At 36.5% G+C, this 14,513-nt stretch overlaps 1 protein-coding gene across 1 annotated transcript in view; it reads left to right on the forward strand.

Moving 5' to 3' along the window:
* Window positions 1-13,540: 13,540 nt before the first annotated feature.
* Window positions 13,541-14,513, forward strand: part of LOC577291 (mitogen-activated protein kinase kinase kinase 2) — a 58,532-nt gene continuing 57,559 nt past the window's right edge. The window contains exon 1 of the mRNA XM_003724662.3: window positions 13,541-13,965. The gene's annotated coding sequence lies outside the window, so the exon portion shown is untranslated. The remainder of the gene's footprint in view (window positions 13,966-14,513) is intronic.

Consider the following 14,513-nt stretch of genomic DNA (forward strand, 5'->3'; position numbering starts at 1 on the left):
TCTCTAATAATACTACGTCAAAGCCTCGCGCAGGAGGGGAGGTGGGGGGGGGGGGACTGAATTCAGACGAGCATTCAGAGCCGAGAACGGTAATACGAATCTTTAATGATTTAATGAAACGTAAAAGCTTCCGCGCGTCGCGCGGGAGGGGGGGGGAACTGAATTCATACGAGGATAAAGAGTCAAGAACGGTACAACGCATCGTCTTCTTTCTTTGCTTAATAAAACGTCTAAGTTTCCGCGCTTCGCGCAGGAGGGGGAGGGGGGGGGGGGACTGAATTTAGACAAGGATTAAGAGTCGAGAACAGTACAACGAATCGTTTTCTTTCTCTTATGATTTAATGAAACGTAAAAGCTTTCGCGCTTCGCGCGGGAGGGGGGGGGGGACTGCTGAAATCAGACGAAGATAAAGGGTCGAGAACGTTACAACGAATCGTCTTCTTTCTTTAATAGTTTAATAAAACGTCAAAGCTTCCGCGCTTCGCGCAGGAGGGGGGAGGGGGGGGGGGACTGAATTTAGACAAGGATTAATAGTCCAGAACGGTACAACGCTTCGTTTTCTTTCTCTAATAATACTACGTCAAAGCCTCGCGCAGGAGGGGAGGTGGGGGGGGGGGGGACTGAATTCAGACGAGCATTCAGAGGCGAGAACGGTAATACGAATCTTTAATGATTTAATGAAACGTAAAAGCTTCCGCGCGTCGCGCGGGAGGGGGGGGGGAACTGAATTCATACGAGGATAAAGAGTCAAGAACGGTACAACGCATCGTCTTCTTTCTTTGCTTAATAAAACGTCAAAGTTTCCGCGCTTCGCGCAGGAGGGGGAGGGGGGGGGACTGAATTTAGACAAGGATTAAGAGTCGAGAACAGTACAACGAATCGTTTTCTTTCTCTTATGATTTAATGAAACGTAAAAGCTTTCGCGCTTCGCGCGGGAGGGGGGGGGGGAACTGCTGAAATCAGACGAAGATAAAGGGTCGAGAACGTTACAACGAATCGTCTTCTTTCTTTAATAGTTTAATAAAACGTCAAAGCTTCCGCGCTTCGCGCAGGAGGGGGGAGGGGGGGGGGGACTGAATTTAGACAAGGATTAATAGTCGAGAACTGTACAACGAATCGTCTTCTTTCTCTAATAATAATAAATCGGAAAAGCTAAATTCACACGAGAATTATTTTCGAGAACGGTACAACGAATCGTCTTCTTTCTCTAATAATATAATGAAACGTCAAAGCCTGGTAGGGGGAAACTCGCCCCCCCCCCCCGCATTACGTCACTGTTGGTCACCATAACGTACCAATATTTGGCTCGCATAATTTCAAATTTGGGCCCCCCCCCCCTAAGAAATCCTGGATCCGCGCCTGCAGATAATAGTAAAGTTCCTATTAATCACTATTAAATAACTGACCAAAGCACTAATACTTGGTCAACTATTTCGCATATAATTACAGCGCAAATCCTCCAATTCCTAGGCTGGGGAGCAGTCGAGTCGCACCGTTGCCAATCGGGATACTAATCCAACCACGCCATATGACGTTCGCATCCTATCGGGTACCCATTGATAACTGAGAGAATTATGTATATAGATAAAATGCATCGCTTAACTATGACCTATCGCCCTTAGTATTTACAGTCAAGTAATTTAACCACTCGACTACGACTGATTATTAAAATTAAGTTTACCCGACCTTTCGTGAATATACTAGGGGCATGTTTACTCAAAAGTTCGTATATACGTGTAACCCAACAACGTGACGCATGTTTTCACGACAGTTCATAAAGCAAAAAACCCGATGGCCTGAAGTAAGTCTTTTCTCAAATCCTTTACTTCTTTCATTCACCCCGGCCCCGCCCCTTCCCCTCCTTCCCCGACCACGTTAATCATCGGGAAATTAAATGTAGGGAAAAGGATTCATCTAAATAATATCAGGCTGTGAAACAAAGGGCATGAACTCAAGGATAATAGCTATTTTTATAAGATCATGCAAGACTTGAAAGTAACTTCACAGGAATATAAATTCTACCAAAAGATCAAATCAATGATATATCAATTTTGTTTGCGAACAGTCATTGAAAGAGCATGAGTTTGAAATGATCGAGCAATTATTACCTATATATCCCCATATAACTTTATAAGTGATATACATGGAGGGCAAGATCTTTGTATCCCTGATATAATAATTATAAATACTGACATTAAAAGCGCAAAGTAGACTGAGAATTCTCTTCATATGCGCTTAACAAAACAGCTCAAACAAAATTCAATTTCATGTTTACAGATTTCTACAGATTAATATTCTACCTCCCGCACAGCGCCCACATCCTTCCCCCTTGGTTTGTTTACTATAATATATCCGCCGAACTGTGGTATATCCACAAACTGATTTAGACAGGGATCATGTCCTTCTCCTTTGATGGGGGTGGAGTGTACCGGGGCAAATACGGTAAAAAATGATTATTAGGGGAGGGGTCATTCAACTGGAACTGTAGGCGATGATACATTGCCCCCAGCCGACCTCCGGCCCTGTGAGCAGCATAAGGACACTGCCCTCGCATCGCCGGGAGATATGACACAAAAAAGTTGCACATGTCTCCATAATGTCTTCAAATGAGGGTATTACTCTCATTCAGAGGTTTGGTATGGCCCCGGCCCCCCCCCCCCCCCCCCCACTCAGTGTTATTTAGGGTCGCATATGCGTGTTCCCAGCGACCCCCCCCCCCCCTTTCAGCAAAAGTCCAGTGTGTAAAGTCAATACGGGTGGACCTTATTCTTTTGTTATACGAGCCTTTTTCAGCACCCCCTCCCCTTTTCAGCAAAAGTCTGGTGTGTAAAGTCAACACGGGTAGACCTTTTTCTTTTGTTACGAGCCGGAGATGGAACACGTATGGTATCCCTCCGTTCACGGAGTTTTATGGCATGCATGGTTTGGTTGTTTGTTTGTTCACTTATTCGTTTTTTTTATTTTGTGTGTGTGTCGTATGAGAAAAGGACCGGAGAGATAATAAATTTGACATAGGCCCTTATATGGAAAAGTTCTTAATATCACTTTATATTTTGAAATTATACTCATTTCATGTATGATAGAGAATGACAGAGATGAGGCACCGACATTTGTCAACTCTGTACGTATAGGCCGAATATTAAATTGGTTCGACTTCGAGAGTGAATTAAATATCGTTTATATCTTCTCAGAACTGTATTGGTCAATATAAATGTCATGGAGAGTGATTATCCAAATCCTGAGAAGATGTTAACTTTATGTATCAAGATTAAACCATATTGTCACAGGGACGGATCCAGGGGGGCACAGGGGGCACGTGCCCCCCCCCCGGCCAAAAAAAATTAGTGCTCCCCCCCCCCCCTCCACTGAGCGAAATTCCTGGATCCGCCCCTGCTGTCATAATCATTTCATTAAAAAAAATGAACAAAAAATATTCCAACCTTATTGGCAACATTATCTACGGCTAGGTGTATATCAAATAATTTGTATGCCGTTCGATTTAATGAAAAATGTGCATCAATCAACACTAACTACCATGAATAATTTGCATTTATGACATTGTAAGGAAACCTCACTCCAAGAAATAACTTTACTTATTCTGAGAGATGATTATGTATTGCATTATTGTCCATTAATATACACGATTCCCCACCAAAGTGTACAAGAAAGGCATAAAGTAAGACAAAAAATTAATGCACAGTTTCTCAGCACGACATGGGCATCGCCATTTTCTTTATAACGTGACGTACTATGTGAAGTCGTTTATCAAGTAAATGCATTAAAATTTATGGAAGCTTCTTTCCCAGGTGTGTGATGTTGAAGCATTTCATTCACCTGCTAGTATAATTTGTATTACAATTGCAAGAACGCACGTTGCATCAAATATGTTGGTGCTCTTCTGGGGAGGAGGTTTCTCATAAATAAAATAGATTTGTTAACTGCTATAATTTAGTATTTTTGAATGAATTAGTTACTGTCCCCTGTTATATATTTTTCACCAATACAATTTCTATTTTCTCACCTATGCTTTTTCCTCATTGAAAAGTAAATGTTTTGTTATTGATTAAACAAGTATTCCCAACTAAAGTTGTGTTCGTGATACATATACAACTTCACCTGGTACGTCACATTTTCGTATATGAAATATATACATCAAAGAGCAGGAATACATCTCATTTTTCAGAATACCTACACTTATTATTTGGGGTGAGGTTTCGTTTAGCGTGACGTTGACAGACTCGTGGCATATTAGATGTCAGGGGTAGATGAAAACTTGTTCAAAATATTCAATTCAATTCAATTCATTTATTTTTTTCCTCTTTCAATTTTTCATATTTACAATGATTTTACATTATTACATATTCACATATTGATAGACATAATCAATTTGCACAATACAATACATTAAAATATGAAATTGAAAGGGAAGGAGGGCCGACTAAAAAGCAGAGCTCGTACGATGTAGGCCCCTCTGTAAAATCAATTATTATGAATTATTACTTTATGAGAAAACAAACAATAACAATTACTTATTTAGTAATACCAGAAGTCATTTTTGAACGCAAAGCAATGATAAAAACATACATAAAAAGAAGCAATAAAAGCTACACAAACATCAAAGTTGCATAAAGTCACACTACAACATATATTTGATTGGGGAATGCAAGGGGCAATAGCCTAGTCACTATTCAGATTTCAGGAGAAAGCTTTTAAAAATTTGTATCGAATTAATATCATTTGAAAGAGAATTCCGCAGTTTTGGACCTCTACAAATAAATGTCTTTTGTGCAAACAATGTTCTATTTCATGGTAGATGAAAAGAACTCGCCTGGCGAGTGAAGTAACTATGAATCGAATAATTTTGTAAGGAACATATCATTAAAAGGTAAAAGTTAATTGTAAAGTGTTGAGCTTGTACATAAACTGTCCAAGCTGAAAAATACACAAGTCTTTTATTTTCACAATTTATTATTCAGAAAAAAGATTATTCGTGTGTGCCCGGGAATCTGCATTATCAATATACAAATCGTTCTTTTTGTAATATAAAGAGTCTATCAATTTGGGAAATAAATGAAATTAACTGTCCGGATGTACAAGGTTAAATCATGTTGCTCCAAATACATGTAGTTCTCTCTCACCTACCATCTCTATGAGAGGGAATTATTTGGAGCTTCAATTATTGACTGACCAATCAAAATCAACTTCCGGTGACGAAACTTTCTCTCTCAAGTAGCTATGCTACTAGATATTTTTATAGGTCGGGGTCGATGCACTTTTGACACGCGTTTTATAATACGCGCGTCATCACACGCTACGCGTCGATGTGCGCGCTCATAAGTTGCTTGGGAATTCCCCCTTTTTTGTTTTGTTTTTACCTAATTCATACGTCATAATAGCCTTACTAGGCGTGTGTCGTTGGAATCAAGATTTCTTTCTATTCAATGAATGTCGTGTAAAATTATCGGGAGTTCAAGATCACAACACGAATGGTTTGATTACAAAACCTTTATTTGCTCATTTTTAGCTGTACAGCTGTTTTTGCCTTATGTTTCATACCCCCCCCCCATATGACCATCTCCTCTTCTTCCCCCCCCCCCCCTCATTTCACTTTAAGCTTCTTCTAAGTTGTCATTATGACAAATGTTACCTTTTATTTAAACATATTTGTGGCTTACACCCAGTAAATAAGATCGATTGAAAAGAAAAAAAATTATCATGTTTTTAAAGTGTCTACTATTATCACTTTTTTTGTGAATAATTATTCATGTATAGGCCTATATCTATTATGCCCTAAAACGTTTAGCTCCATGAAGTAGAGGGCGTTCTGTAAAACAACAACAATAACAACAAACACAACTAAAAACGTACTAAATTCATTTATAGGAAAGTGGGAAATGAATAGATGTCATGAAGACCTTTCATAAGGATTAGTGTCACACAATCTAAAGGAGGGCAATCACCATTTCAGATAAATAATTATTCTTTTTCCCTTTCTTTTCTTTCAGGTACATCCCATCTGTGATCATCTTGATTACTTAGTAGGCCTACAGTCAATGTGAGAAAGTGCTCTGCTAAGTTTCGTCTTGTTTTGGAAGGAAAACATTCATAAAAGGACACATTTTGTGAAAATATCATCGTCAGAGAGATATCAGAGAGACATCAATGTATTGATTTGGAAATTAACTGGAAATTTTACTCGATTGGAAAGATACTCACTCCGGAAAAGTGTTTTGAGTTTGTGCTGTTGCATTGCGATTACACTCCGTTCGAATGATTGGATATCACCATAGTCCCACCTGTGTAATCATTGAAACTACACTCCCAAATGGGGAATATTGACGTCATTGAAACTGAGATAGGCCGATGAAATGCTGATATTGGTGAGAAAGTTATTTGACAATATATCCTTTTTCTACTTGAACTATGAACGTATACCGTGAAATATGGCTAAGCAACTTAAGATGAACACATGTAAGGGTATACCAGGACATCCGAACTTTAAATACAAGTTGCCCAAATATATTACCAAATCAAGCTTATCAATAGCTATTTCCCACCTTCGCATCTCGTACCTTAACCAAGGAAGGGACACTAATGAAACTGAATTCATTGAATGTGAATTGTGCCGCATTCTCCCAAATTTAGAGGAAAATATCTCCAAACACTTTGCCCTGACAGTTGGTATTAATGAAAACTTATTATCTGATGTTTACATTGGAAACGAGGAAGAAGACAGCCATGTTGAACAAGATGATAGTTTGACCAATAAGCCGCAAACAATAGAATGCCCGATAGAGATCGACGTTCATGAAAGCCCTCTATGCATTTGGTGTGGATCGCCTACAGAGAGCGATTATGATAAGCCCCTGTGTGAACGATGCGTGGCAATTCCAGAGAGACTGGATGCTATTGAATGCCAACTATCCTTAATCGACATCAAAAAGAGTGTCCAAGTTAATCCAACGCCAGAACCGAGTAGTGAAAAGTTTGAATGCGAGAACATAATCAAGCGGAACATGGATAATGAGAAGAGCTCCTCTAATGTTAGTGAATGTCAACCGAAAGCGAAAGAGAAAGAGATAAGCACTGACCCTCCTACCCGGGAACGAGAGGTAAATGACCCCGTAGCCACCGACAGCAGAGAAACAGTGAACGAGCATGAGCCTCAGAAAACAATTGAAAATCTACAGATGGGAACAAATGGAAATGACCAAACTCCGAACAAAACCACAATAACACTGACTCATCAACTTCAAGACTATAAGAATAAACAGAGTAAACTCTTCAAGAGCAAACAAAAGGCTGAAGTATTGTTAATCGGAGACTCAATGCTTCGTAGAATAAACCCCTTAAAACTGTCTCGCTCCAAACGAATATCCTGTAAAACACTCCCCGGAGCGAAAGCTGAAGACATATGTGAAATTGCAACACAAATTGCCAAAGATCAAGCAGTTTCAGAAGTCATCATTCACGTCGGGACAAATAGTCTAAGAGACAGTCAACCCGATGTGATAGCTACAATGATTGAATCTACAGGATTACACCTCATTAGATCCTGTCCATCGGTACAGATTATAACTATCAGCTCCATTGTACCTAGAAATGAGGGATCTACAGTAGATATGAAGCTACAAGAGACCAACGATCGCCTGTATGGTCTCAAGGCAAAGCATGGATGGCGCTACATAGACAACGCAAACATCAACTCCAAGTACCATATTGGATATGATGGTGTCCATTTAAACGACGAAGGTGTGAGGATGTTTGCACGGAATCTCATCGGCCACGTACGAGGTATCCGCCAGCCTCGTTATCGGGAGACTTCGGTTGGTCTTTACCATGCCTTTGACCAGGATTTCCCAGAATTAACAACTTCGAGAACGACATATCCACTCTACAGACAAATGAATGATGATCTACAACATACGATGACAGCTGCTGAATATGATGATAATGGTCACTATGATTCCCTACCACATCAGAGTTTGGCTCATCAGTATCCTCTCTACAGTGATGCAGTGAAGCGTGACGAATACCATCGACAAGGCTCCTCCAGCACATACTTTGGATGCTACAACTGTGGTGAATACAACCATTCTCGATCAACCTGCCGATATGATACGGTAATACAATGTCACAAGTGTAATAACTACGGCCATAAAGCTAAATACTGTTCAGAAATAAACCAAATTTAACATAATGGCCAAGAAGTGTGCGCCGATAATAACACTCTTCAGTTAAACGACCATGTAGTCCATAATATCCTAGATTTGAAGCAAATGACTGAATTTTCTTTTATTCGTAGTGATGACAACAATGAAGAAGACACTAATGACGACGATATCAGCGATTTTGATGGTAATATTGAAACTGGCTTCGATGACAACGAGACAAACTTCAGTGAAGAAATAGAATTAGACTTTGACGATGGAGGTGACTTCGATGAAATTGATGCCAGTGAATCCGATTTTGCTGACAAAAACGAAATAGACATTAATATTGGCAATGTATATGACTCTGATTTAGATACTTGTACATGTAGTCCGGGAACGGAAAAAAACCAAATTGTTGCCTAAAAATATTAAAGATAATTGTCTGAGAATAAAAAAGAAGCATGGAATAAGAATAGCTCAATTGAACATTAGAACTCTGTTATCTAATATTGACAATCTTCAATTGATGGTTAATGATTTTAAATTTGATCTTATTGCATTAAATGAAACAAGATTAAGCAGTGAAATAAAGGACGTGCAAATAGGTATACATGATTACTGTATTTATAGGAAAGACCGTAATAAGAATGGCGGAGGGGTTGCAATATACGTTAATGAAAATAAACTTAGCCACAAACTAAGATCAGATCTTCTGGTAAATGATATCGAACTTGTTGCTGTTGAAGTGAAGCAACCTATGTCTTCACCTATGATCGTTTTAGCTTGGTATAGACCCCCTGGAACAAGTATCGAACTATTTAAAGCCATTGAGAATATTTTGTTAAAAATTGACGAGGAACGAAAGGATATCATATTTTTAGGAGATTTCAATTGCAATATACTTGCAGACCCTTTATCGTGCTACACAAAACGATTGCTTGAAATTTGCCAAAATTATTCTCTAAGCCAAATGATCAAAGAACCCACGAGGGTAACACCGCTTTCATCTACCCTTATTGATTTAATTTATACTTCTAACTGTGAGAAAGTGGTTGAAAGTGGCGTCATTCATTTAGGAATAAGTGACCACTCACTTGTATATATTGTATGGGGTCGAGTTCGCAAATCATTTCCTAACCATGTTTATAGGACATATAGAACTTATAAGAATTTCAATGTAAATGACTTTTGTGACGATCTAGGAAACATTGATTGGCAAAGTGTTTTTACATGTACTGATGCCGATTCTTCGCTACATGAATTCCAGACAAAGTTTTCAACATTATGTAATTTACATGCTCCGGTCAGAAAAAGTCGTGTAAAAAAAGATCGGAAACCCTGGATAAATGCTGAAATAATTAATCTTATTCATGAAAGGGATAAGTTGAAAGAAACTGCAACGCGAAATAATACTCGTGAGAATTGGAAAGCATTCCGAAAAAGCAAGAATCACGTTATTTATAGAATAAGAACGAACAAAAGAAAAACATTTCAAAAGAATATTAAAGACTCGCAGGGTAATGTTAAGAAAACATGGACAAATCTTAACATGCTGATACCACGCAAGAATAAAAATGTGAAAATTCAATATTTAAAAATTGATGGAGAAGAAATTCATGACACGAAAACAATTTCACAAAAATTGAATGAATTCTTTGTCAAAATAGGTCCTTCACTTGCTAGTGTCATTCAATGTACGAGGCACATAAATGCAATCAATAATGTTATGCTATTCTCACCGCATACGCTGACAAATATCTTTCAAATTATCCCAGTAACCATAGATGAAGTGAAAAAACAATTGTTGAAACTATCAAATGACAAAGCAATGGGATGTGATATGATACCGATGAAACTGATTAAGCTGGCAATTTCCAGTATTAATGAACCTTTAACACATGTTATAAATACCTCTATTACTACTGGATGTGTCCCTATCGAATGGAAAAAGGCAAGAGTAAGTGCTTTACATAAAGGTGGAACAAATGAACCCACAAATTTTAGACCGATATCGATACTGCCAATACTTTCGAAAGTACTAGAACGGGTAGTGTTCGATCAGTTATATGACTATCTGAATAGTAATAATCTAATCAATGTATATCAATCTGGCTTCCGGCCACTGCACTCAACAGCCACTGCATTGCTGAATTCGACAGATGAATGGCTGAAAAGCTTCGAACAAGGCAAAGTGGTGTGCTCTGTAATGATAGATTTGAAGAAAGCCTTCGACACAGTTGATTTTGATTTACTAATTGAAAAATTAAAATATTATGGTATTGGACAACACACACTTAATTGGTTCACAAGTTATCTGTATGAGAGATACCAAAAAACCACAGTCCATGGTATATCATCTGAGTTTTTACCTATTCAATCTGGAATTCCACAAGGGTCCATCCTTGGACCTCTTCTCTTTATTATGCACATCAACGATTTACCCTTAGTACTAAAAAATTGTAAAATAAATATGTATGCTGATGACACTATTTTATATTATGCTAGTAATGACTTTTCTGAACTGGAAAACAAAGTAAACGAAGATTTAGTAAATGTGAAAAAATGGCTTGATGTCAATAAGTTAAGTTTAAATATAAATAAAACAGAATACATTGTACTAGGAACAAAAAATCGTCTTAAACTAGCACGTAATACAAATTTGAATATTAACATAGATGGAACCCCTCTGAAAAGAGTTACTACATGCAAACATTTGGGAGTGATTGTGGATGAAACTTTATCATGGACAGACCATATTAAATCTGTACAAAAGAAATGTAGTAGTGGATTGTATATGTTAAAATCAATACGTAATATTGTTGGTAAAGATACATTGAAATTAGTATATAATGCATTGATTTTATCCCACCTCTCCTATTGTGATGTAATATGGGGAAACTGTGGAAAGTGCCTTCAAAATGATCTCCAGAAACTTCAAAATCGGGCAGCTCGAATAATAAATGATACCCCTTGGGATTCATCGGGAAGCTACAACCTTAATAAACTTGGATGGGATACGCTTGAACAGAAAAGGAAGGAAAATATCGCTTTAATGACTTTCAATATACTTAATAAAAAAGCCCCTTCTTATTTAATTGATAAATTTTCGTTCAGAGAAAGACCACATAATACGAGAAGTGGCAATCTATGTATTAAGACAATCCAGCCTAAAACGGATAGTACCAAACGCACATTTGTGTACAGAGGCGCTTGCCTATGGAACTCACTACCACACGAAGTGCAAGCTGCACAAACCAAGTACAGTTTCACAACAGGTCTCAAAAGAATAACAAATTTATAATAATATACAATATACTATGCTCAAATATGTCTATGAACTTTCGAATGTTTCCTTTTTATTTTTGATGTGTCCATTTTTGTGTTGTTTGAATTTATATTGTTGTGTATGCATCTGCTCAGGTATTTTTAAATTTCCATATGATGTAATATAATTTCATTTCATTTTATCCGAAAATGATTAAATAATATATCTTTTATCTGCTGTGCTTGTTATTCTAATTCACTTTTAAGTGTTTTTTTACTGACTTAAATAAAATAAAATTGTAATCATATCCTTAATTGTAATAATGCAGTATCTTGACCAGCCACATTTGATTTTTTTTTAAATATTTTTTTTTTTTTTTTTTTTTTTTTTTTTTTTTTTTTTTTTTTTTAATACATCATCTCTGGCAGTTTATATGCACTAGTAACAATTTGTATTACCTATTTTAATTTGAATTATATTTACAGTACTCTTGTTTGGACACTCATGATTATTGTTATCAATATACATATACTTTTTCGGCAGTACTATTCTATCGTTATATTGTTAGATATTTATCTTGATTATTTATTGTTTGTTTTAAATATGTCATTGATGTACCATTATCATTTTTATGTTAATTCGATGTATTTACATTGTGTCACACGGCCCCAATGGAAATCAGTCTTGTAACTGTTTGGGCTTTTTTAACCGTGTATAAATAAAGATATCAATTCAATTCAATTCAATTCATTATTAACAAAGTAAAAGGAAATGCAGAAGTCAGATAGACGTGCCAGAAAATAAAAAAGGAATTATTGCTTTCATAATAATTTAGAATTTCGCTAAGTTACACTCTTTGGAAGTATAAATATACAGCACACATTCAAAAAGCAATTTGTTCCATAATGCTGGTCTTCTCAATTTTTCAGACTTTGTGTGAAAAAAAGAAGATGAAAGGACAAAAACCACAAAAGTACCTCCAACCACAAAACAATCTAACATACCCTTAATTTTTATTTTTTTTCTCTTGAGAATGGGGGGATGTGTTTTTCGTAACTTAAAAGTGAAAGGTAGTATGGTTGAATTAGGGCATCTTTTGAATTCTTTTAATAGCTGTAAGCTTTAATATAGCGCATTCTCAAGAAACATAAATCGGGACAAATCAATTTTTCACATGGAAATTCAAAAACTTGGTAAGGGTACAAATTTTTTAATTTTTTTTAAAAAGCTTTTTTGCCTTTATTCAGATCTTCATAATTATACAAAATAATGAATAGGAACACAATTGTTCTTACTGTATAAACATACATGTAGTACATTGTCTCATACATTATAAACACAGACATATTTAAAAAATATTTTCTTTTTGTATCCAAACTAATAAAGTACACATTCAAAACAAGTGTACAGAATGTGCTCCAATTCCTTTAAAAAGGAAAAGGTGACGGTAATACTTGGATACAACATTATACAAAGGAACAATTTTTACATCATAATAAGCAAATTAATTAGTTCAATATAAATTAAGCAATCTGAACAAAGATGTTCTTATATAAACAAAAAGTATAAGGTGAAGGTGCTGCTTCATAATCCATGATAACAAAATTTGTTATATTTACATATAATGATATGGTGCATTTTTCATTATAACTATATAAAGGTCTTGTATCAGTGGAGGTCTTTAACTATACGGTTATTTAAAAAAATAAAAATATAAAATATAAAAAACAAGCAAACACGATAGCAGATAAGTGTCCGGATCGATGAGAAAGTGAGGGAGTGAACAGGAAACAGGAATTACAATGTATTGGCAGTTTGTCCTTTAATTTTGCTTTTTCATGTTCTCTACAGCCTTACATATTTCTTTACTAGTTGGGAACTTTCCTTTTTTACGATTACTGTAAATCATATATTTGACCAAAATCAATACATGATTTAACAATATATTATCTTTCATATTTTTTCTGAAACCAAGCAACACGTCAATCCATTGCATATTAAGAAACTGAAACATCTTTAAACTGTTTAAACGAATAACTTATAACTGACAACAACAGCGCCCACTCACGATACAATCGCTCGTAAATAAATATAGCGCTACCTGAATGATGTGCGTACGCATACGAAAATTGACAATACCATCGACCACTGACGTTTCTTGGATCCGTCGACTAGGAGCTGAAAATAGTGCTACTTACATTGGATTCTCACTTAATGTATAATCAACATAGCTCGATGCCTTGCTGTTTGTCATAGTAGATATATAACACGTACTTTTGGATCATAGATTCTGAGAATCATCTGCGAAATTGAGTGGAATATCTTCAACTTGTAAGCGCAGTCGGCGCGAAGTTGAAGGGGTTGGGCAGCAGGAGCAGCTGAACCCGGTACTGTACGTTAAAACTCTACGTAATTATTGGATGCTATAATCTATACACAGATCTATGCGAGACGTCTCCGGACTGTGTTATTGAAGTGCGACCTCATTTCCTCAGCTCAATCAAGAAGGAAACGCAGTGGAATATACCGTTTTCAGGAATATTATTTGTAAGTTGATGGAATTTATGCTTTACCACAATGTATATTAATGCTAGGAGTATGTTTTAATAGTATGAGAAGTGAGTGACAAAATGTGATTCTCTTTCATCATGTCTCATGATCATGTCTCATGTAGTCACAAGTTAATTTATACACACGATTCCTAATCAAACATAGGCGATTAACATGCATACCTAGCATGCAAGAGAGTAACAAATACAGTACAGTATAGAGTGTTGTTATTAACATCTCTTTTCATCAATTATGTTAACTTTGTGAACAAGCTTTCAAAATTGTAAATGGAGAGTCGTAACACAACTTCACAAGCTACAAAAAGTAAAAATGGTATAACTTTAATATACGCCACAGATATCTTCAGATTTCCTTTTAGATGTAGGAGGCATATATACACAAGACGTGGGCAGTAGGGGCGCTGGTCTGAGAATAACGACAATCGTCTTCGTAAACTGGGACAGAGGCGTCCGCAAAAATAAGGATTTTCTGCATTTTCGCTGACGATTCTGATTTCCGATGCGAAAAACGAATTTTGTGATGAT

Source organism: Strongylocentrotus purpuratus, unplaced genomic scaffold (genome assembly GCF_000002235.5).
Source record: "Strongylocentrotus purpuratus isolate Spur 01 unplaced genomic scaffold, Spur_5.0 spur5_scaffold_7, whole genome shotgun sequence".
In the NCBI taxonomy this organism is placed as follows: domain Eukaryota; kingdom Metazoa; phylum Echinodermata; class Echinoidea; order Camarodonta; family Strongylocentrotidae; genus Strongylocentrotus; species Strongylocentrotus purpuratus.